Below are 26,778 nucleotides of genomic sequence, written 5' to 3'. Positions count from 1 at the left end.
TGCCTATCGAGAAAATTTTATAAGGTATACCAAAAGGGGAAAAAAAACACAATGTGAAGAAACAGGGCAAGCATCGGAACCAGACAGGAAGGTGTGTTGGAATGACCACACAGGGAATTTAAAACAACTATGATTAATAATATGCTAAAGGCTATAATAGGCAGAATGCAAGAATAGATGGGCAATGCAAGCAAAGAGAAGAAAATCCTAAGAAAGAACTAAAAAGGAACATTACAGGTAAAAAACACTGCAACACATATGAAAAATGCCTTTCATGGGCTTATTAGTAGACAGACTCTATGAGCTAGAGGATGTATCAATAAAATCCCCAAAAACCAAAAGCAAAAAGAACAAAGACTGAAAAAAACAAAACAGAATACCCAAGGACTGTGGGACAAATACAAATGATGTAACATACGTGTAAGAAGAATGTAAATTGGTGCAGCCACCAACAGATACATTGGGCATAGATATATGCCCAGGAGTGGGACTGCTGGATCATATGGTAGTTCTATTTTTAGTTCTTTAAGGGACCTCCACACTGTTCTCCATAGTGGCTGCACCAATTTACATTCCCACCAACAGCAAGAAGAGAGAAAAAAAACACAAACAAAACCCCCATAAGAACCAAACCCAAGACCAAAAACCCTATACTTAGCCATATCCTTTAAAACTACAGAAAATCAAAGATAAACAAGACAGAGGAAAAAACACCTTAGCTATAGAGGAGCAAATATAAGAATTACATCTGACTTCTTAACTAAGCAAGAAAGAAGAGAGTGGGGTGAGATACTTAAAATGCTCAGGAAAAAAGCCCTCAACTTACAATTCTGCACCCTGCAACATTATCTTTCAAAAGAGAAAGATGAATACTTTCTCAAACAAAAGTTTAAAAACAGAGGGAATCTGTTGCCAGTGGACCTTTGCAAGATATGTTAAAAGAAGTTCTTTAGAGATAAAAAGAAAATAATATAGATCAGAACTCAGACTTAACCAAGTGAAAGCCCTTAAAACGAAGACTAGGCCCTTCCTGAAGTGAAAGGAATTCTGCTGCAGGCTTTAAAGACATTATCTGTCATGCAGCAAGAGGGCCCGTGACAGGGCCATGTGGCAAGGAAGCACAGGGCCTCTGTGGGCTGACAGTCAACAAGGGACTGAAGACCTCAACTTCCCAAGCTGCCGCAGTCCAGTCAACACCTAGCTTGCAACTTTGTCAGCTCCAGCCAAGCTGTGCTCATACACCTAACCCACAAAAACCAGGAGAAAATAAATGTGTGTTGTCTTAAGCTGTAAATGAACTTTAAAAGAATGGAGAAATCTGCATTGCTCAGCCCTATTACAGAAATGCACTATCTGTTCTAAATATTTAATACTCTCAAATATGGATTGTCACAAGATGTCGGTATCCTATTATTTACAATAAAACCTTTTTAATTTAGACCCTGCTAACTGAGAGCTTTAAATAATTTTATTTGATTATTTGGTTTGATGTTAACCTCTAACCACTGAGGAAAAACTAAATTCATCAAATAGTAATCTTTAAATTTTTAAAAATTTTATTTATCTACAGTTGATTTATAGTAATGTATTAGTTTCAAGTGTACAGCTTCAGATTCTTTTCCACTATAGGTTATTTCAAGATACTAAATATAGTTCCCTGTGCTATACAGTAAATCCTTGTTGTTTATCTATCCTATATATATTAGTTTGTATCTGCTGATCTCAAACTCCTAATCTATTCCTCCCCCACCTTCCCCTTTGGTAACCATAAGTTAGTTTTCTATGTCTGTGAGGCTGTTTCTATTTTGTAAATAAGTTGATTTGTATTATATTTTTAGACTCCAAATATGAGTGATATATTATTTGTGTTTCTCTGACTTACTTCACTTTGTATGATAATCTCTAGGTCCATCCATGTTGCTACAAATGGCAATATTTCATTCTTTTTTATGGCTGAGTAATATTCCATTGTGTATATATATACCACTTCTTTATCCATTCATCTGTCGATGGACACTTAGGTTGCTTCCATGTCTTGGCTATGGTAAATAGCGCTGCTATGAACACTAGGGTGCATATATCTTTTCAAATTACAGTTTTCTCCAGATATATGCCCAGGAGTGCAACTGCTGGATCATATGGTAATTCTATTTTTAGTTTTTTAAGGAACCTCCATACTGTTCTCCATAGTGGCTGCACCAATTTACATTCCCACCAACAGTGTAAGAGGGTTCCCTTTTCTCCACACCCACTCCAGCATTTAAGTAATCTCTAAATTTTAAAAAAATTTCTTGAAAAAAGAAAAAAACTTAGAAGAATAAACTGAGTTTTACACTCATGTATGTGAAAAATATCTTTTCCATTAAAAAACACCAGGAATAATTTCTAAGTAGATTACCAGTATATTCATTCATATATTCATCCAGTCATTCAACAAAAATTTGTTGTCTGTGCCAGGCACTGATCTAAGTACAGCTGGGATGAAAAAGAGGATGACCAAAAACAAACCCCCAAAACTGGGGGAGTGGGATGTTCACAAAGGGTTTTGGGAAGCTCCAACAGATGCCTGGGAATCCAGAAGGCCACCAGCCTGTGAGAACTATGCACATGCCCAGGAAAGAGCTGAAAAAGCCCTAATCTCTCACTTTTTGATAACCTTGAAGCTCTGCAAAAACAAGATGTGAAGGCTAAAGCAGGGCTGTAAAGCCTTGAAAACCACGTCAGCAAAGGTTGGAAAACTTAGTGGTTCACGGTATGTAAGAAAATCTGTCCATTCATTAGCTGACTACTAAGTTAACTGAGGAAAAACAGTGCAGCAACACAATGACATACAGATCTTATAAAATTAGTTCAGGAAGACCACTAAACAAACTAAATAATCAAAGCAACACTAAATAAACAAACAGTAACAAAAACAAAAAGAGCAACAATAAAAGACCAGGGAGGAAGGAATGCGATTTCTAGAGTTGATAAAACATTATTTTAAAAGTACAGAATTCAACATGCAAAATTCCAAAAATGTAAATACAAAACAAAGAAAAAAGCACGATAGAATGACCCACATACAGGAGAGAAAGAGAGAAAAAAAAGGGAGTTCAATAGAAACTGTCCCTGAGGAAGCTCACACAATGAACTTACTCAACAAAAATCAAGGGTTATAAATATGTTAAATAAAATAAACCACAACTACAGAACCAAAGGAAAGCTGAGAACAATATCACACCAAATGGAGAATATAAATAAAAACACAGAAATTACTTTTTAAACAAGCAATTCAGAATTCTGTAATTAAAAAGTATAATAACTGAAATTTAAAATAGAAAGGCTTAACAGATTTGAGCTAATATAATAAAGAGTTAGCAAACTTGAAGATAAGTCAATTGAAGGACTTCCCTACTGGTCTAGTGGCTAAGGCTCTGCGCTCCCAAGGCAGGGGCCCCAGGCTCAATCCCTGGTCAGGGAACTAGATCCCAAATGCCACAACTAAGAGTTTGCATGCCACAACTAAAAGAGCCTGCATGCCACAACTAAAATATCCCGTGGAGGAGAAGCAATCAGGTTAGGACCCACAACCCTAGGAGGGGACACAGAAGAGAGAGATTATAGGCTTGGAGATCCTCCCTGAGGAGTGAGCTATTTGAACCACACATTGGGCACTCCAACCCTGGGGTCCAACACCACTTAGCTGGTGTGAAAACCAGTGGGACTTACAGGAGGTTTGTAAGAAATAGAGACTCCATTTGTGAAGAGCACACACATGCTTACTGACTCCTGGGAACAAGGTGGAGGAAGAAGACTGAAACCACCCAGGGCTCCAGAAAGCTTCTCTTGACCAGCCAGGGCATGCCCCAACCCACACCAAGCACCCGCTCCAGCCCCTCCAGCTCCAGCAGTAGTGTGAGGGCTGCCACTGCTAAGGGCAGTGCACTCCCAGCAGGGGACAGAGTGGCTTGCACACGACACTGCATCTGAATGGGGGGGAGCAGCCACTGCTGCTAGTAACAGGGACATCAGACGGGGAACTGTCTTGAGCTCTGACTGGCACACTGGGACCACCCTGGCACAGCCCTGGCCTGCACCAGCCCCTCTTGCTCCAGGGCTGTTCCCCTCTGGGGTGAACGTGCCACTGCTGAGAGGGGAGAGAGCTCACACTGAAAGGGAACAGAACCACCTTGCACCCAAACTTCAGGGCTTCTGCTCCAGCATGTTGGGAGCCAACCCCGTGCCAAACAGGGTGGTGACAACCACTGAGCACAGAAGCTCTGGCTCAAACCTGGCTCTAGCTCCAGCACCTCGATCTCCAGCCCCACCTCCTTCCAAGGTGACAGCTGCGAGTCCACCCTGAGGTGTGACCCGTGCTCACTTCAGATCCAGTTCTCCTACCAAAGCCACTGAGTGTCTGCAGCCTGTATAGGGACACTCCCACACAAGTCTACTCCTTCAAGACTGTGACAGATAATGTGTTTCACCTGATTTCATAGACAAAGTTAACCAAAACGAGAAGACAGAGAAATTTGTTTCAAATGAAAGAATAAGAAAAAAAAAAACCCTGTAAAAAAAACCTAATGAAAGAGAGAGAAATAACTTACCAGATAAAGAGTTCAAAGCATTCATAGCAAAAATGCTGCCTGAAAAGAACAAATGAAGACAGTGAGAAATTTTACAAGAAACTAGAATATATAAAGAAGAATCAGAGCTGAAGAATACAATAAATGAAATGAAAAACCCACTCGAGGAATTAACAGCAGACTGGGTGATACAGAAGAATGCATAAGCATTCTGAAAGATAGAATAATGGAAATCACCCAATCAGAATAGCAAAAACAAAAACAATCTTTTAAAAAATGAGGGCAGTTTAAGGGACCTCTAAAATAACATCAAGCATATACTATTCACATTATAGGGGTCCCAAAGGAGAAGAGAGAAAAAAGGGGTTGAAAAATATTTGATGAAATTATGGTTGAAAAATTCCTGAATCTGAAGAAGGAAACAGATAACCAGGTACAGGAAGCAGAGTCTCAAACAAGATAAACCCAAAGAGACCCATACCAAGACACATCGTAGTAAAATGGCAAAAGTTAAAGATAAAGAGAGAATTCTAAACGCAGCAAGAAAAAAACAGAGAGTCACATACAAGGGAACCCCCATAAGGTTATAAGCTGATTTTTCTGCAGAAATTTTGCGGGCCAAAAGGGAGTAGCATGATATGATATATTTAAAGTGCAGAAAGGGGAAAACCTACCACTTAGGATACTCTACTCAGCCAGATTATCATTCAGAATTGAAGAATAGAGAAACTTCTCAGACAAGCAAAAACTAAAAGAACTCATCAATACTAAACTGACCCTAAAAGAAGTGGTAAAGGGCCTTCTCTAAGTAGAAAAGAAAAGGCTACAACAAGAAGAATTTATAGGAAAGGAGAAACCCCACTAGAAAAGCCGAATATTTAGTAAAGGTTGTGGATCAAGCACTTAAATAAGCTATATGAAAATTAAAAGACAAAAATTATAAAATCAACCATAACTACAATGAACCGTTGAGGGATAAACATGAAGATGTAAAATATGACATCAAAAAACACAAAATGTGGGGAAAAGGAGTAAAAAATGGAGATCTTCTAGAATGTGTTTGAATTTAAATGACTATCAGTTTAAAACAAGTAGATATAGTTATAGGTCAACATATATGAACCCCATGGTAACCATAATTCAAAAACCTACGACAGATACAGAAAAACAGTGAAAGGAACACAAGTATACCACTAAATAAAATCACTGAATCTCAAGGGAAGAAACTAAAAGAAGAACAGAGAATAACTACAAGGACAGGCAGAAAACAAGTAAAAAAATGTCAGTAAGTACTTACTGATCAATAATCACTTTAAATGTCAATGGAATAAAGCTCCAATCAAGGGCTTCCCTGGTCACACGGTGGTTAAGAATCCGCCTGCCAATGCAGGGGACACGGGTTCGAGCCCTGGTCCAGGAAGATCCCACATGCTGTAGAGCAACGAAGCCCATGCGCCACAACTACTGAGCCTGCACTCTAGAGCCTGTGAGCCACAACTACTGAGCCCACATGCCACAACTACTGAAGCCCACGCACCTAGAGCCCATGCTCCGCAACGAGAAGCCACTGCCATGAGAAGCCCACGCACTGCAACAAAGAGTAGCCCCTACTCGCAGCAACTAGAGAAAGCCTGCACTCAGCAACGAAGACCCAACATAGCCAAAAATAAATAAATAAATAAATAAATAAATAGCTCCAATCAAAAGACATGAGGTGGCTGATTAGATTAAAATGACCCATCTATATGCTGCTTACAAGAGACTCACTTCAGAGCTAACGACTGAAAGTGAGGAGATGGGAAAAGGTATTCCAAGCAAATGGAAATGAAAAGAAAGCTGGCAAAACTAGACTTTAAAACAGTCTATAACAAAAGATGAAGAAGGGCATTATATAACGATAAAGAAATCAACACAGGAGAATATAACATTCATTAACATATATGCACTGACATAAGAGCACCTAAATGTATAAAGCAAATATTAACAGACATACAGGGAGAAATTGACAATAATACAATAACAGTAGGGGACTTTAACACCCAACTTGCATCAATGGACAGATCATCCAGACAGAAAATCAGTAAAGAAACAGTGGTCTTAAATGACACATTAGACCAGTTGGACTTAATAGGTATCTATAGGACATTCCATCTGAAAACAGCAGAATATACATTATTTTCAAGTGCACATGGAACATTCTCCAGGATAGATCACATGCTAGGCCACAAAACAAGTCTCAACAAATTTAAGAGGACAGAAATTATAGCATGCATTTTTTCCGACCAAAAGGGTATGAAACTACAAACCAATTACAGGGCGGGAAAATGGGGAAACACAAACACGTGGACACTAAACAAATGCTACTAAAAAACCACTGGGTCAATGAAGAAGTGAAAGAGGAAACCAGAAAATATTTGGAGACAAATTAAAATAAAAACACAACTTTCGAAAATCTATGGGACACAGCAAAAGCAGTTCTAAGAAGGAAGTTTAGAGCAATACAGGCCTACCTCAAGAAACAAAACAAAAAATCTCAAACAACCTAACTTACCATTTAAAGGAATTAGAAAAAGAACAAAGTCGAAAGACAACAGAAGGAAGGAAATAATAAAGATCACAGGAAATAAATAAATGGAGACCAAAACAAAAAACAATAGAAAACATCAATGAAACCAAGAGCTGAATTTTTGAAAAGAAAAACAAAATTGATAAGCCTTTAGCCAGGCTCATCAAGAAAAGAGAGCCTAAATAAAATAAGAAATGAAAGAGGAAAAATTACAACTGATCTCACAGAGATACAAAAAAACCATAAGAAAATACTACAAACATTTACATGCCAACAAATTGGACAACCTAGAAGAAATGAATAAATTTCTAGAAACATACAATCTTCCAAGACTGAACCAATCCAAACATACCAATCACTAGTAGTGAAACTGAATTAGTAATTTAAAAACTCCCAGCAAACAAAAGTCCAGGACTGAATGGCTTCACAGAGAAATTCTACCAAACATATAAGAACAGCTAATAACTATCCATCTCAAAATATTCCAAAAAACTGAAGTGGAGGGAATACTCCCTCCCAAATTCATTCCATGAGGATACCATTACCCTAATAACAAATCCAGACAAAGACACTACGAAAAAAGAAAACTACAGGTCAATATCTCTGGTGAATACAGATGCAAAAATCCTTAACAAAATATTAGCAAACCGAAATCAACAATACATAAAAAGGATCACACACCATGATCAAGTGGGACTCATTCCAGGGATGCAAGGATGGTTCAATATCTACAAATTAAACAATGTAATACACGACATGGGAAAAAAATCACATGATCATCTCAACAGACGCAGAAAGAGCATATGACAAAATTCAACATCCATTCATGATAGAAACTAATCTAAGTTGGTATAGAGGGAACATACCTCAACATAATAAAGGCTATTTATGACAAACCCACAGCTAATATACTCAGTGATGAGGGATATGGGATTAAGAGATACCAACTACTGTATATAAACAGATAAGCAACAAGGATATACTGTATAGCACAGAGAATTATACTCATTATCTTGTAATAACCTATAATGGAGTATAATCTGCAAATATACCAAATCACTATGCTGTATGCCTGAAACTAACACAATATTGTAAACCAGTTATACTTCAAATAAAATATTTTTCAAAAAAAACTAAAATTTATATATATTTGCTATCTCTGTCCACTATTAGAACCTAGAAGCAATAGTCCAATAACACTGAACATACATAATGCCCTACATACTACTACACACTAAAAGAAACCAGGACTTCTTGGGAGAAAAGGCTGATTCCAGAGCTGGGGCAGAGAAGATACAAGGTCAGGCTAAATCTCTTGTGCCGGTAAGTAAAGAAGTCCTCAAAATCTGATGGGAACAAATAAAAAAACATGAGAGGCAGTTAAAAGGGGCTCCCACCAGTTAAATGAGACAACTTAAGTTCTAAAATAAATAGTAACAAGAACAGATAATACCCTGAATAAAACAAAAATCCATAGGTCTAAACTGATACTAATTTTTTTAAGTCAGGGAAGGGAAAACTCTTCTTTGTAGAATAATGTCAAATGATAAATGTAGAATAACACAAATAGAAAATTGCCATTTTACAACTACCATAACTGATTTAGGCAAGAATCATCAATGAATGCTAAAATCACTGGGTGAAAGTTTATTGAGGAACAAGATACACACATAATCTCAAAAGTATTTTTCCACTGATTACTTAATTACAAAGGGGGAAAGGTATCCCTACAATGGAGAAATCCGTCAAATCCCACCTTAACCAAATGATCATATTTAACCTCACCAAAACTACTGTCATAGGCACCATGATGTTACACATTGAGAACACAACTCCGATGTAATATTCCTGCCAAAAATGTTTAACCTGAATCTGATTATGAAAAAAATAAATTAAAACAATCAGACAAATCCAAATTGAGGGACACTCTACAAAACAACTGGCCTGGATTCTTCAAAAATGTGAGGGGGATGAGGAAAAAGGGAGAAGAAAGAGGAGATTAGAATAAGGCTGGAGAAGCACTGTAGATTAAAAGAGACGTAACAACGCAATGCAACGTGTAGTCGTTGATACAATCATGAATCAGAAAAAAAAAAGTCATATCTATATCTGTATCTAAATCTATGGGACTTGTTTGGACAACTGGAGAAATTTGAACATGGAATGTATTTCAGATTATAGTACTGTGTCAATGTTAAATCCCCTGAGTGTGATCATGTGGTTATGCAGGAGAATGTGTTTATTTCTAGAAGATGCATGTTTGCATGCTGAAGCATTTAGAGGTAAAGTGTTATGATCATGATGTCTGCAACCTTCAAATAGCTCAGAAATTTTTAACATATAAACACAGAGAGAGATAAAGCAAAGTAGCAAAATGTTGGCAATTGGTGAATCTATATGAAGGGTACACAGGTGTTCAATATACTATTCTTGCTACTTTTCTGTAAGCTTGAAATTTTTCAAAATAAAAAGTTGTGAGGAAAGAGTAAAAAGAAATTCCTTTCAAATTCTGTTTTCACACTTAAAAGAAGCAGATAAAAACAAAACCTTTGTTATCCAAAATTATGAAGCAATTAACCACTCACAAAAAGTTTTCAGTATAATTGACAATCCCTTACCATTATCATTTTGTATGGGATGTTCTCCAATGAACCATATGCTTTGCTACAATCTTAATTTCTTATATGATGCTCTGGATGTAACTATAAATTAAAATGTTGGTATTGTAAGTACTGGACTGAGTAACTTAGCTTACTGCTATAACACTTATCCAGTGAAAGCTCCCTCAGCCCTCTGAACTAAACTTGGCAATATAACACTGAATAGGCCAGATTCTCTTAGGACAGTACTGTTAAAACTATGAGCTATAAGGACTTCCCTAGTGGTCCAGTGGGTAAGACTCCATGCTCCCAATGCAGGGGGCCTGGGTTCGATCCCTGGTCAGGAAACTAGATCCTGCACACATGTGCAACTAAAAGCCCGCATGCCACAACTAAGATCCCACATGCCGCAACTAAGACCCAGTGCAGCCTAAATAAATAAACAAATACTATGAGCTAGAACACTGTTACCCTGTAGAAGGAAAAAAAAAAAAATCAAATGTAGCAATAGTTTTGATCTAAAGTTTCTCTCTATATATTTAATATACCAAACACATTTGCATAGTAGTTATTATACAATAACTTAAACAAGAAGCTTCTTATTTAACAAATGGTATAGTACAGCAAAAAAGTATCCCAGTTAATCATGTACAAACCAATCACCTGAGACATGAGCACTGGACATGCATGCTGATGCGCTGATATACAGGCAGCATTTTCCAAATGTCCTGATACCCTTTACTCAACTGCTACTGACCTCTAAGAATGCTGAATTACCATGCCAAAATAAATACCATATTCATTGTGAACTATAAACACAGAACTAATCTGAACCATTTCTTGCATCAAATTTATTTACCTGAGGCTTTTCCTTTTTTGTTACTTAATATTTTACATTTAATTATTTCCTATTTATACATTATAGCATTGAAAGTACTGTGTGTGAGTGAGAGTGAGTGAGAGAGAGAGAGAGAGAGAGACACCTAACCCACTAAGGCCTCTAAAGAGTTCCCTAATCCTGGGCCTTCAATACACCTGTTTACTCATGTAAACATGTCAGCAGCTCCTAGTTACTAGACACAACACTAGATGCTAGAGATATAAATATATATACATCTAGCTCTCTGCCCTCAATGAGCTCACAGTCTAGTTGGGAAAGAGACTTTAAATAACTCAGTGAAACAGTATACTAAAAAAAGATATAAACAAACTGTCCTGGTGAGTCAAAGAACTACTGTCTCTCCTGTCTGTAGCTCATTGCCTAAGTACTAGAAACAACTTCAGCAGCCGTTAGTTCTTTCCCTCTTCACTTTCTAAATTTCTGATCTAGTCTCTTCTATAGGAGACTCCAAAAATAAAGTCAATCCTTCATAAGTACCAACAGCCAATGCAAATTGTTTTCTTCTTCTCTAAAAAGGGCCAGCCATGTAGTATATGTGGTATCATCTTTTGGGCTTTGGTGTTCCCCTCTTATTCAGCAAAAACTATTTTCTTACTAGTTAGGGGTCTAGTGTAGAGCATTTTTAGACGGGAAGGAAAGAAAAAAAGAAAGAAAGGAAGAAAGGAAAGAAAGAAAGAGAAAGAAAGAAAGAAAAGAAAGAAAGGAAGGAAGGAAGGAAGGAAGGAAGGAAGGAAGGAAGGAAGGAAGGAAGGAAGGAAGAAAAAGGGAGAAAGAAAGCTGGCCTCTAGAGTTTTTATCCTTCCTTTAGAAAGCAACTGTTTCACATAAGCAGAATTTTCTTTGTAACTGAACACAAACAATAGAGTTTATAGCATCTAACTGTTTAATGAAATGTTTCAAACTATAATTTGAAACTCATTGGCTATGAAATCAAATTAGTGGATCAAACACCTATGTTTTTTAACAGAATAGTGTAAAAGAGAAGCTATCAAGAGCATGATATAAAAGATACCTCTTAATTGGGGTAAAGCGTAAACAGTGGGAAAGCTACTGACTTTACATCTCCTCATAATACCATCCAATCCTATTTATTACCTCATGTTCTCATGGATCCTTGTTTTGGTTGTAAAGAACTGATTATCAGTCTTTCACAAATAAAGTTAGATTAAAAGAGAAGGCACTCTGCAAAGGGGCCAAGACTATAAAAATACAAACTATTAGTACACATGGGAATACTGCTTAATAGGTAAGACTGTGGGCTCAGAAATCAGACTGTTTTCAGGCTCAAATTCTTACTACCTTTATGACCTTGGATAGTTGCTAAGCCGCTCTGTGCCTCAGTTACCTCGTCTATAAAACGAGTTGCTATGAGGTGAAATGAGATAATACATGAGAAGCCTTTAGCACAGTACCTGACACTTAAAAGTATCTAATAACTGTGAGCCATATTATCATCACCATTACTGCCTCTAAATAGTCAAAACTGACTTTAGGAAAAAATTTGGAAACGCATATTATGTTTTTATTAAAATATTCTAGTTACACCAGAATTAAAACAGAGTATTATTAAAAGCCTCAGAAACCAGAGAAATCTAAGAAACAACAGTAATCCAGTTAGATGGAAAACAATTCATCAGAGGAACAGCAACAATTGTAAGTGGAAAGATATTTGGGACCATACTGAGGAGGAGTTTGCATTAATTTGGGCAAAAGTCGCATAGTCCAGGGACCAGCAAACTATGGCCCACAGGCCGAACCTGCTCACTGTCTGCTTTGGGGTCACAAGTTAAGAATGGTTTTTACAGATGAACATTCTCAAATGATCTGATGAGAGGGGATGCTAACTTTGAACCCTACTTAAGGGAAACATTATCCCATTTATGATTATATTCTTCTCATTACTAGACCAATACAACAAAATATTATATTCAATTACTATATTTTGATTTCATCAATAAAAATTTGTGAAAGTTATAAAAAATAAAAGCCTCAAATGGAGTGTCTATACATGTTAGACAATTAATGTTCCTCTTTACTTTCCCCTAACCCTTCCCTTGTTCAAATTATCTACTGAATGTTCCATAATGTGCCAGACAGAGAAAAGCAACATGACTATATCAACAAATAAAACAAGATAAAAAGCTCCTGCCCTTATGGAGCTTCCATTCTAATGAGGAAAGGGAAAAAATGACATATATGTTACAAAGTAGTGAGCAGGGAATGTGGGGCAGGGAGCAAGTTTAGATAGATGGGGTATTCAGAGCAGGCATGACTGAGAAGTTCACTTTCTGGCAGACTTGAAAGGAAGTGAAAGAGTGAGCCATAAGGATGCTCGGCCTGGAGCCCGTGCCTAGAAAGGTGTTCAGACAGAGGGAAGAAGAGCACGAAGACGTGACATGGAGCACACCAGGCCTGTTCCCGGAACAGCAAAGAGGCCAGTGTACCCTGAGAGAAGTCGGTAAGGAGAGTGGTCAGAGAGAGAGCAGGAGCCACAAGTCATGTGGGCCTTGGTGGCCATGGTGAAAACCTTAGTTTTCACTCTAACACAGGACTTTGAGCAAAGGAACATAGTCACCTCCGTTACACTACAAGTAGTGACACATGGGTGTTCGACTTGCAGCATTTCCGATCGATATGCTACATACAAAAAGCTTAGAATATGGCACAAGCAAGCTACTGTGCTCACAGAAAAATCAGTTAATGTCTACAATATTATAAATTAGTAAGAAAAAAAATTAAGACTCTACCAGATAAATGAACAAAAAATTTATAGAATGTTTGCAAGAAGAAATGACATCACTGATTTTTTTTAAAAAGCCCAACTACATTATCACTAAAAAGACATTCAAAATAAAACAAAGTGCCATTTATCACCCATTGGTAAGGAAACTGGTGGTAGTAAAAATTGGGTCAGGTCTACAGCCCTGTATCTGAAACCTCTGGTTTCAAAACACTTTCAGAAGTGGTTTTTTGTTTTTTTTTTAATTTTTATTTATTTTATTTTTGGCTGTGTTGGGTCTTCATTGCTGGCTTTCTCTAGTTGTGGCGAGCGGGGGCTACTCTTCGTTGCAGTGCGCAGGCTTCTCATTGCAGTGGCTTTTCTTGTTGCGGAGCATGAGCTCTAGGCGCGCAGGCTTCAGTAGTTGTGGCACGCGGGCTCAGTAGTTGTGGCTCGCGGGCTCTACAGCGCAGGCCCAGTAGCTGTGGCGCACGGGCTTAGTTGTTCCGCGGCATGTGGGATCTTCCCAGACCAGGGCTCGAACCCGTGTCCCCTGCATTGGCAGGCGGATTCATAACCACTGCGCCACCAGGGAAGCCCCTTCAGAAGTGTTGTGAACTTCAGAATATTTAAATTATAAAGAGGTGATACTGCACAGCTACCTTATATTAAGTAACACTCTTGGTTGGGTCTGTCTAGGTAACACCCTGTATTAACTATACTGTTATTTAAAACTTCTGTAGAGAACCTTAAGAATGTTCACTCTAAGTGGAATAAATAATGTATAAAGAGCCTCACATCAGTATATGTCAAGTTTGGCTGCCAAATTAATTACAAAAACTTTTGTTTTTCAGGGGCTTGGGGATCTCAGAATTGCATGTAAGGAACTGTTGACCTACATAATTCTTTTGTAAACAATTATGCTAACATAGACCAAAAACTATAAAAATAACCGGATGCAAAGTGGGTCACAAGATCAGAATCACCTGGGAGAACTTTTCCAAATCACAAAACCCTTTCCAGTGAAGATTCCCCATTTCCCTAGTAGCTTCTGTAGCCATAGTAACTGACTGTAGTATGGATCTGGCTGGAAATATAAACAAACCAAGTAGAGTTTTAAAATTCCAATGTAAGTAAAACAATTCAGAAATCCTTGGAGTTTGTAAAAATATTTTACTTCCATGCAATAAGAAATATCTTAAAAAGAAACAGACAAAAGGAACACCAACCTTACTTTAAAAACATTATTTCCCAAATTTTAATCTCCTTGGAAAACTCATTTATTCTATTCACTCAAAGTGTAGTCAATATTAATTAGCACATATCATATGCAAGGCACTGTGCATACCAGGTAATACCAGGAGTGAGGTTTGGAGAGGTGGATAGTGGCTGACCATGAGTTTAGATTTTACCTTACACACAGATGGAAAGGCAATAAAAAAAATTCTGAATAGGGGCATAAAGTGATCAGATGTGCATGTCAGATCACTCTGGCTATAGTATAGAGGAGGGTTAAAAAAGGGCAAAACCAATGGCAGAATACACTTTAAGGAGACTATTGTAAAAGTCCACACAAGACACGATGACCTTTTAAAAAAATCATCCCTCACAATTTCATAAGTTGTGCCCAAGCTTCATACTGCCAAGTGGTGACAGGGCTACAACAAGGTAAATAAGGGTAGAAAGGGAAACTCAACAGTGCTGATGAGAGGCGATTGGGACAGGCGATGAGAAAATGATATCCACAGCTTACAGTAGCAGGCAAGGCAGTGCCCCAGGCCAGCAGGGCCTTAGCTGTAGAGGGCAGACAAGCAGGTGGCATCCCAGCAGTCAGGAACACACAGTAGGGAAACATGTCTCTTTTCATGGTTCTTGATGAAAGGCACTCCAGCTGTAAGACTGGAGTTCAGGAATTCAAAAGTAGGAGACAGAAAATAGGACAGCAGCAGAAAAGACACAGATTCTGGACTCAAATTAACCTACTTTCAAAACCTAAATCTGGTATTTTCTAGCTGTGAAGGTGTAGACAACTCAGCTTTTTGAGCCTCAGCTTCTTCATCTATAAAAAGGGGATAACACTACCTACTCCACAGGGTTGGCGGGAGAACTAAATGTGATCTCATACATTAAAACATCCAGTACAGTTCCATGAATATTAGTTTTGCCCTTTTCTCTTTTTCTTATAAAAAGAGAAGCTACTGAGTTTTTCATCTGAGCTACTGAAATCAGGAAGTCTTTTCCTTGGCCACAAAGTCGGAAAGGCTTATCCAACTAGGCATTAGAGGACTTCAGGTAAAGAAAGTAAGGCAGGTCATTAATGAAAAATGTCTCATGGGAGCACTAGTTCATACAGAAGAGGTGAAAGTGAGTAGGTTACACAAGTAAAAAGGGCCTAAAAAACTAGAGTAAAAGTTTAAATAATTAGGATCAGTTAGCCTAATAGTATACCGACACAACAGAATATGTCACTGTATTTACATAAAAAAAGAAGGAAAAAGGTGGGGAGTTCTCTGTATGTGGAAGTCAAAGGATCTCCAAGGTATATATGTATTTTTTTTTAATTCCCCCCGCCCCGCGCCCGCGCCCCCTGCCCGCCGCCTGCTGGAGGGTGGGGCGGGGTCGGTGGTGGCAGGGGCCCCCGCAGAGTTAAGGCCCCTTTCCCTCACGCGGAGTTCGCCGAGGCAAGCGCGCCTGGGCAGGGCAGGGGACGCGGTCTCGTGCGCCTGGCGCCTTGGAGAGCCGAACCCTGCCGTGGGGAGACGTCAGATTCTACCCCGAGCACGAGCGGCGGTCCCCCAAGGTATATTTTAAATGAAAGAATTACTAAATAAAACATTAATATAGTATGCTACCTTCTACATAGAAAGGTAGGGGGAAACAATAATTTATATTTATATTTTGTTTCTATTAGCATAAGTACTGGTAAAACACACGAAAACAAAAGTGGTTACCTATAGAGAGCAGGGAAGGGAGGGATAGACAGAGACAGAGTAGTACTAAGAAGTCTCAATATATGCTTTTTTATATTATTTTGAAATTTGAATGAAGTAGCCATACTTAACAACTGTCTCACAAAAAGGCAATATATACATTAAATTAATAATAAAACAAGATTAACAATGACTCCTGAATAACTCTAAAACTCACCATAAGATGGTAATCATTTGAAATGGGGGAAGGGAGCTAGCCCAGATGCCTACTGAAGTTCATTCAGGGCATTTCTTTGATATTAGGTATTGCTACACAGTTTCTCTTACCCATCTTTCAAATAATCACTACAGTTTCTTTCTCTTAATCCGCCAAAAATGTTAAGGTGTATGTAATCTTAAAAAAAAAGATATTTTTTCGGGAATTCCCTGGCGGTCCAGTGGTTAGGACTTGGTGATTTCACTGCAGGGGCCCGGGTTCGATCCCTGGTTGGGGAACTAAAATCCTGCAAGCCGCGAGGCGCAGCCAAAAAATAAACAGACAGTTTTCTTGATTCTGTTCCCTATTCCTCCATGACCTAAGAGATCTTCCTTCTTCCCCTTATGACCAAATTTCTTAGCGTTATCTAGTCTACGTTCACCGTATGTCTAGTTTCCTCTATGTACTTTCTTATCACACCCCCTACTGTAACTCTTCTGCTACAGTGAATTTCAAACTTTACTATACCTCAGAATAACTGTAGCAGCAGCAGCATTAAGGCAGATTTCCTGTGTGATCACCTCGCATTCCTCACTCACCCTTTCAAAAAAATCTATACAGTCTGAGATGAAACCTGCAGAATGGGTATTTTTTATTCAGTAGCTCATTTGATTCTGATACAGGTGGCCTGCCTGAACACACCTGAAAACCAACTAGCTAAGGTCATAATAACTTTCCATCAGTCAAATTCAAAGCACTTTTGTTCTCATCTCTCTGCAGCATCTGACACCTTCCTGTAACTCCTTCCTCCATCACCTTCCCCCACACAACTGGACTCTCCTCTCTCTTCTGAGCCCTTATCCTTTAAATGATGCTGGTGGGGGCCCTGCCAGTGGCCCTCTTCCTAACTTTACACACACTTCATAAGCAGTAACAGTCACATCCACTGCTTCAACTACCTTCTATACAACCCTAAATTCTGGCACTCTGAATTCCCAACTATTTTCAGGGAGCCGGAGGCTATGCAGTCAGTACACGGGGAAAAAAAGACACTTCAACATCATGCACATCTGAATTCAAAACATCTGTTCTGCTATTTACTGGTAATACGTCCAAAGTCACACACCTTTCTGAATTTCAGCTTTGTTATCCTTTAAAACTGGAGACAACACCTTTCTGACAAATTTTTGTTTGGATTAAATGAGGGAAATAAAAAGGTTAAATGAGAAGTTCCCTTCCCTTCCTAGCACAGAACTGACAGCATGCCCTGAGGACCCCATGCATGGGCCTCGAGGTGGCAGGCAGGAGACAACTAGCTTGGGGCAGGGAGACTAGCACTTACAAGGGGACTGAGCAAGTAAGTAAATGTACTGAGGACAATGGGAGCCGAATCTCACTGCTGAAGATGGTACTTAGAAATATAGACATGGGAAGACTAGAAAGATAGAAAGAAACCTGGAGTGTTAGACTGGAAATAGATGCATCAGTGTGAACTTTTAAAATATATACACAGTTAGATGAAGAAAGAGATTCAAACGTGTACATATATACACATATTTCCTAGCTCTGTCTGCCCTAAATGTAATGACACCCCAGCAGAAATGAGCACATTAAGCATCCAAACCTTGGTTTCTAAATACCACCTCCACTAAAAGAAATCAGGATTCCAATGAATGATTCCAGAGCTAGGACAGGAGAAGTACAAAATGAGTCTGGAACATCTTGATGTGCCAGAAAGTAAGGAAATACTCAAAGGATGGGGATGTGCCAAAAAGATGGGAGCCATCTTGAAGGGGCTCCCACTAGCCAAATCTAGGACAATCTAAGCATCAAAATAAAATATAAAATTATAATAACTAATAAAACCCACTGAATAGGAACAGGAATCCATGGGTATATATTGATATAAATAAAGAAATAAATTCACTTATTTATTTACATCAATAAATGAATGAACAAATACATGAAAGAAAGAAAACTTTTCAGTAAAAAATCAATTAATAAATGCAGGTGGCAACCTTCATAGCAGTGGTTGATCCAGGCAGGAGTCATCAGTGGACCGAAAGGCCAGTGGGCAGAGGTCTGATGAGGAACAGGACATTAACAAAATCTTGAAAATCTTCCCACAAAAGAGTTACCAATTACAAGAGGAAAATGAGGACTGTATAATAAAGAAACCCAGCAGAAACGAACTCAGTAAGGTGCTCAAGGTTAAACATCGCCAGTGGTGGGACAACACCGTATGCCTCCCAGTGATACACTCAGAAGAGCACACCATTCCTATGGTATTCTTGGCAACAATGCATTCAGTCCACACATGAACAACTACTGAGTGAACCGAAGTTAAGGGACATCTCACAGAACAAGAGAAGTCAAGGCCATAAAAGACAGAGAAATATCAAGGAACTGTTCCAAACTAAAGAGACATGACAATTAAACGCAGTGTGTGATCCTGAACTGGATCTTGGACCAAAAGGGAAAGGAAGACACTACCGGGAGAGTTGGAAAACTCTGAATGGCCTCTGGGTTGTTTTTAAATTTTTTTATTGAGGTACAGTTGATTTACAATATCATGTAAGTTTCAGGTGTACAACACAGCGATGCAATTATATATGTGTGTGTATATATATACTTTTTTAAAAAATATTTATTTACTTTATTTACGGCTGTGTCGGGTCTTAGTTGTGGCATGTGGGATCTTTCACTGCTGCGTGTGGGCTTCTCTCTAGTTGTGGTGCACAGGCTTCTCTCTAGTTGCGGTGTGTAGGCTCTCTAGTTGTGGCGTGGGGGCTCCCAAGCACATGGGCTCTGTAGTTGTGGCCCATGGGCTTAGTTGCCCCACCGCATGTGGGATCTTCATGCCCCAACCAGAGATCGAATCCACGTCCCCTGCATTGGAAGGCGGATTCTTAACCACTGGACCACCAGGGAAGTCCCTATATATTCTTTTTCAGATTCTTTTCCGTTATAGGTTATTACATAATATTGAGTATAGTTCCCTGTGCTGTACAGTAGGTCCTTGTTGGTTATCTATTTTATACATAGTAGTGTGTATCTGTTAATCCCAAACTCCTGATTGATCCCTCCCCCTGCCCCCCTTTCCCCTTTGGTAACCCTAACCACATGTAAGTGATATCATATGATATTTGTCTTTCTCTGTCTAGCTTACTTCACTTATGATGATAATCTCTAGGTCCATCCATCTTGCTACAAATGGCATTATTTCATTCTTTTTTATGGCTGAGTAATATTCCATTGTGTATATATATACCACATTTTCTTTATCCATTCATCAGTTGATGGACACTTAGGTTGCTTCCATGTCTTGCCTATTGTAAATAGTGCTACAATGAACATTGGGGTGCATGTATCTTTTTGAATTATGGTTTTCTCCAGATATACACCCAGAAGTGGGATTGCTGGATCTTATGGTAGCTCTTTAGTTTTTTAAGGAACCTCCATACTGTTCTCCAGAGTGGCTGCACCAATGTACATTCCAAGAGTGCGAATGTTCCACACCCTCTCCAGCATTTATTTGTAGACTTTTTGATGATGGCCATTCTGACTGGTATGAGGTAATATTCACTGAAGTTTCGATTTGCATTTCTCTAATAATTAGCGATGTTGAGCATCTCTTCATGTGCCTTTTGGCCACCTGTCTGTCTTCTTTGGAGAAATGTCTATTTAGGTCTTCTGCCCATTTTTTGACTGGGTTGGTTTTTGTTTTTGTTTTTTTTTGATATTGAGCTGTAGGCATCTGGGGTTTTGAAGGTAGTGTTGTATCAGTGCTGATTTCCTGATTTGGGGGTTATGTAAGAGACTGCCCATGTTTTGGTAAAAGCACACTAGATTATTTAGGAATGATAGGCATCAGGTCTGCAACTTGCTCTGAAATGGTTGAGAAAAGTCTAATTAGATGAGAAATGGTGCATTCCCCTGAAATGGTTAGAAGTAGAGATGAAAATGAGAGACCAGAAATAAGATGATTAGATAGTTTCACTGAAATTTGAGAATCCAGTAACAGAAGAGGAAAAGGGTTGAAGACAATGTCAAGGTTCCTTCTTTGGGCATCTGAAAGGGAAGGCCTCATTGCACGCACTACAGTGAGCCAAGCACAACAAGATGTTGTGGGCTTATCTTCTGTATACACACAGTGTACGTAGTACAGCGTTAAAAACTGGCTGAAGTTCATGTGTGGAAACAGGAGGGGGTGGGGGGAGGCTCATGGGAAATCCCTGTACCTTCCCCTGAATCTTGTGAAACTAAAGGTGCTATAAAAAAGTAAAGCCTTATAAAAAAATATTTTTTAAGTTGCAAGAATAGTTCAAGGGAAAGGAAACTGGTTGAAGGGGATTCAGGAGCTCTTTGTGCTGTTCTTGCAACTTTCCTGTATGCTTGAAATTATTTCAAAATAAATTAATTTTTAAAATTCAACAAGCACTCATGACAACCTTGGTGCCTAGCAAAACGCCTGGTTCACTGTGGGTACTCAATAAAAATTACTTGGTCTTCCCTTTCCAGTTGCCCAGAGAAGAAATCTCAGCAGCAGCATCAGCCTTCCTCTTTCACTACATCCAAATGGACTCTCAGTTCTCGTGAAACTGCCTAGTCAGTTGTCAGTTCTAGGCCTACATGCTCATTTCTGGCTCTTATCATCTCTCACCTGGACCGCTGCAGGAGCATCCTAACTGGTTTCTCTGCTCCTTCTAACATCATTTTTGCACCATCCTTTTATCTCTGCATCATCGTCCATAAGTCAGGAGTTATCTTCCCTCATTTAAATACCTGTAATTGCTCCCAATGTAAACGCTGATCTCCCCACTGGCAGAAAAAATACTCCCGTAGGGCACTAAAAAGATAGGCAGGAGCACCAAAAAGGATACCTCAGATACACACACAAAACAGTGAAGTAATTCCTGGGGGGACAGGGAGGAGAGAGGGACAAAAGTGGAGGACTTTGACTGGACTTTCTTTATGTTTATTCTTAGGTTTCGTATTGGTTTATTACTGATTATATATACTAAGAATGCCAGAGGGTGAGTGGGTACCATCAACTCTCCAAAACTAAGAGCCTCTAAAACCATGCTTTTCCCAATTTGGCACCAAAGAAAATAATAATTTTTAGCACACTAGGACAAGTCAAAGAGATTATTCTAGGTCAAAAGAAACCACCCTGGGGGGGTCCAATATGCTCTGGTCACATACATTGACAGGTTTCTTATTCTCTGGCACAATGGTAAGCCATTCAGGACACCCCAGTTGGGAAGCTCTATTCTAAAGGTCTTAATACGACTGCGCTCACAGCCCAAACAAAGACCCTCACAAGGTTTTATTTCCCACCACAGTCAACACACATATACAAGCACACGGATTCACACACAAAATCAGACACCAACATGCATCTCACAGACAGACCATTTCTCTAAACACACTATGAATCCTTTCATACTTGTCTTTTTGCAAGTGCTGTTCTCTGTACCCAGAGATCAATTCCAACTCATCCTTCAAGACGTCGCTCAAATGCCACTTCTCCTTTCCCCAGATCTTATTACAGTTGTCATTCTGAATTGTAATTGTTTGTTGACATATGTTACCACCCTAGAATTTGAGCTCAAGGACAAGAATCATGTCTTATTTACCGGTATACCAGTGATCCCTATAACAGACATTCAAATGTCTGTTTAATTAACACACAAATGAATGTTCACTATATCATTCCCCAGTAAACCAAAATTTTCAAAATACATTAACTAAAACAATGAAGTATAATTTTACAATAAAATTAGCATTTTTTCCTAAACAAGAATACCCATTGTTCTGTGAGAGACCTGGCACAGAAATATTCAAACCATTTTCCTAGTCCTAGAGTTTTAGACTGAGGAAACAAACCTACAAACAAGCTGTAAGCACAAAGGTATTCACTGCAGATTATAACAGTGGAAACTTTAGGAACAACCAAAATATTTAACAAGAGGTAAATGACTAAATCACCTGATTGATAAATCACCTGAATATCTAAGCAATTGTTTAAATTATATTCATGATGATGGGAAAATAATACCAGTTACCATTTATTGATCATCTCTTCTATTTAAAAAATAATGCTGGGGGACTTCCCTAGTGGTCCAGTGGTTAAGACTCTGCGCTCCCAACCCAGGGGGCCCGGGTTCGATCCCTGGCCAGGGAACTAGATCCCACATGCCGCAACTAAGAAGTCTGCATGCCACAGCTAAGAAGCCTGCATGCCGCAACAAAGATCCTGTGTGCTGCAACTAAGACAGGGCACAGGCAAAACAAATAATAAATATTTTTTTAAAAAATGAAAAAGAATAATGATGGATGCTTTATATATATTATCCTAATCCTCACAACAATTCAAGGGCAAGTATTATTATCCTAATTTCATAGACAAGAAAGTAAACACAGAGGTTAAATAGTTCGTCCAAGGTTTTTGCAACCAGATTCCAACCCCAAGTCTGTCACCTTTTCCCTACATTGCTCTTCCTCTACAATACAATGTTTCCAATATATTAAACTCAAAATTGTTATCTCCACCATACAACTTTATAAAAAAATACAATAGGACAATGGCCTAGAAGGAAACAAAAATATCTTTTAGAGTGGTGATTAAGGGTGAATGTTGTTACAGTATTTATAATTTTTTTTATTAGCAACTTTTTAAAAGCAGAATTGCTGAGCAATGGACTAAATTCGTAAGGCAATACAAAAGAAACAACCCCCATTTTTAATTTTTTTACATGTTCATTAAGGACACACAGTAGGTAACATATAAAAACTTAAAAAGCACAAACTCAACTAACTACATCTAAGCAATCATATACTAACACCAGGGTACTTATTACCAGGATTCAAAAGCTGATCATTACGACTGGATTAAGCAGCATTCTTCCAGAAAAAAAGGTGAATTCTCTGGAAGACTTAAAGAAGAGGCATATGGACTGGAGACAGGAATGTTTAAACTGAAGACACAAGGGCAGAGGGGGAAGAAAAAGAATGCTTTCCTTTTAAGTAAAAATGAGAAGCAGGGTTAGTGAGATGAAGTTGATGAAAACCTTTAAGGACAAGCCAACAAGTTTGGAATTAATTGATAAGCAACAGGGAACTGTAATATATTCTCAAATGGTAAGTGGCATGCTGAAAATAAGATCTTTAAAGATTCAAACTTTGTTCCAAGGTAAAGTACTGCCTTTGGTTACACAATGTTTTCGCCAAACAATTGGGGGGAAAATAATCCATTATCCTTTATGTGTGCTTTATGTCAATACATACACTTTTCAAAACGAGAAACTGACTAAAGAAACAAAAGTCTTTATATAAGGAGTATAAGGAGAAGGGGTCCTTTCAGATACAATGCTTGCAAATATTAAATGCTACTGTACATTTTAATAAGAATCACAGAACTTTAGAGTAAGAAGGGATGCTGGAGATAATCTTTTAGTGATAACCTCTTCTTCATTTTCACAAGGGATTAAGTTGAGGCTCATGAACTAAGTAACTTGCCTAATGTCATATACGAGCCAGCGGCAGATTCAACATCAAAACTCAAATTATCGGGAATTCCCTGGTGGTCCAGTGGTTAGGACTCTGCCCTTCCACTGCAGGGGGCACGGGTTCAATCCCTGGCAGGGGAACTAATAGCTCACAAGCCGCATGGCGCGGCTTGGAAAGAAAGAAAGAAAAAAAAAAACAACAAGATTTTCTAGGCAGCAAGATCTAAAGATCTAAAGTTGTGCTGTCCAATATTATAGCTACTAGCAACATCTGGTTATTTCAATTTAAACTGATTAAAATTAAATACAATTTAAAATTCAGGTCCAGGGACTTCCTTGGTGGCGCAGTGATTAAGAATCCGCCTGCCAATGCAGGGGACATGGGTTCGAGCCCTGGTCCGGGAAGATCCCACATGCCGCAGAGCAACTAAGCCGTGCACCACAACTACTGAGTCTGCGCTCTAGAGCCTGTGAGCCACAACTACTGAGCCTGCGCTCTAGGGCCCACGTGCCGCAATTACTGAACCCGTGTGCTGCAACTACTGAAGCCCGCACGCCTAGAGCCCGTGCTCTGCAACAAGAGAAGCCACCGCAATGAGAAGCCCGCGCACCGCAACGAAGAGTAGCCCCCGGTCGATGCAACTAGAGAAAGCCCGCATGCAGCAACGAAGACCCAATGCAGCCTAAAAAAATAAACTAAAATAAAATTTTAAAAAATAAAATAAAGTAAAATTCAGGTCCTCAGGCACGACAGTCACATTTCCAGTGCTCCATGCCACACGTGGTTAATGGCTACCACATCTGACAGTGCCAAATAAGAGTACTGCCACCACTGCAGAACGTTTAACTGGACAGCATGATCTAACGAATAAGCTTCAGAGTCAGACAGACCTAGCTTGAATTCTACTCACTAGCAGTGGGATCCTAGACCAGTTATTTAATTTCCCTTGGCCCCCATTTGAGGGAGGAGAGGGGGAGTAGGGGATTAATAATACCTACCTCACATAGTGTACTTGATGATTATGTGGGATAACATGAAAAGCCCCTTTACATTGTCTGGCACATAACAGACAATAAACACATTCCTCTGGATCCTTTTCTCTTCCTACTCCTCTATAAACCCTCCTTGTTAAAACATACAAGCACAACAACTCACCCAAATTAATATCTTCCCGGCAAGGTAATCCACAGTACCTAATTTTCATTCTGTTCCCACCAATTCCTTCAAATAAAATTTGCACCTCTCTTCCAGAGTTTCTGCTCAGGAATAATGAAATGAAGAATGAACGTGGGGGAAACTGCCTCTAATGAAATGGAGGAGAATGTAATAATTTTCCCCTCTCGTTTCCCATCCTATTTTAAATATGACTGTACTGACTGATCATGCAAAGGAAAAGAAATAAATTACACTGCTCCTAGGTACCATACTTTCACACCAGTAGAGAAGATCCTACAATACTTCACTATATTCCTTCTCACCATCTGGGCTACTAACTGAATATTAAATGAAGAAATAACACCTTCCTCCTACAGTACTTTTCTGGCAAACAACAAAAAGGATTTCCAGAATACTAAACCAATCTTCAAGGCTTCACAGCTTAACGCAGTAAACTAATTTGACAAATCTAGACTACAGCATAAACTACTTCATAACATGCATGTTATTACCCAGAAAAACAACAAAATTCAACTCAGTTTGGAACCAGTGAATTTCTGCCAATACTAAATTTTATTTAGGAGCAACAATTCATGCTTAGCCACATTAAGTCACACAGACTTGCCATTTGTAGTGAGGTCACTAATTTTACATTCCTAATAACTAACAATTAAAGGACAGCTTTAAAACATTTGTCTTTAAACATCCACCAAACAAGATATCTCCATATTTTTAAAGCTTTCTTGTTGTTTAAAACTGACCATATAAATTTGGGGGGTGGGGAAGGGGGGAGGGGGAGGAGGGGGGAGGAGAAGGAGGGAGTCCTCTCAATAACAATTAATAACAGTGTCTCCTTGAAATTATCTGGCATTCTTACTTTGTTCCTCAAAGATAATTTACTCAAAAACATGACCACAGACCGCTCTCCTTAAAGAGCTCAAAATAAGTCATAAACAAATACTAAATAGATAACACTGCACACTGTACTGTCACACTAAAATACAAATTGATTATGTTTAGCAGACAAAACTAAAATACTTCAAGTATAAAAATCAGAGTTTAAGAAGTCTACGAGGGTCACATAAGTTAAAAAAAAAAAAGCATTTAAAAAGTTTTTATTACTATCCCACATGAAGTACTTTATACATTAAAGTTAGGCTTCTATGCCTGAACTGATGAAATCTAATTGTGAGAGTCTATAATTTTTTTAAAGTACTTCTATAATAATGAAATGTACATTGGTCACAGTAGAATAGTTCAAATGAATTTTCCTGAGGCTGCATCCTAAGTACATCTGACCCAGAAAGTATTTTTAGCAAGTGTGTTCAATCAATGCTGGTTTTATGCCTAGCCTAAATTAGAAATCGGGTGTCACAAATTTAAAGTAACAAAGTTACTAGGGACATTTTTAAAGATATTCAATTAGAAGATAAGAAGAAAAACCACAAGGTTTAAACAATTCAGTACCCACAGCCTAGAATCTAAGCAGGTTAGAGGCAATAAGAAAGCCACAACCTCATCCATTGCTACTTTGGAGGAACCTGTGATTTTTCTAACTTAAACTTTAACCTACTCAATTAATATTAATAAAACTACAAAAGAGTGATGGTTCCTTGTGTTTTCAAAATCTC

The 26,778-nt window shown here is 38.6% G+C and overlaps 1 protein-coding gene across 5 annotated transcripts in view; it reads right to left on the bottom strand.

Moving 5' to 3' along the window:
- The window catches only part of PTPN4 (protein tyrosine phosphatase non-receptor type 4), a 172,917-nt gene that overhangs the window by 144,542 nt on the left and 1,597 nt on the right, over positions 1-26,778 (bottom strand). The gene's annotated exons all lie outside the window — the stretch shown is intronic.

This window comes from Balaenoptera musculus, chromosome 7 (genome assembly GCF_009873245.2).
Source record: "Balaenoptera musculus isolate JJ_BM4_2016_0621 chromosome 7, mBalMus1.pri.v3, whole genome shotgun sequence".
Classification (NCBI taxonomy): Eukaryota; Metazoa; Chordata; class Mammalia; order Artiodactyla; family Balaenopteridae; genus Balaenoptera; species Balaenoptera musculus.
Note: the sequence above shows the minus strand (reverse complement) of the source record. Positions and strands in the feature narration are given on the sequence as shown.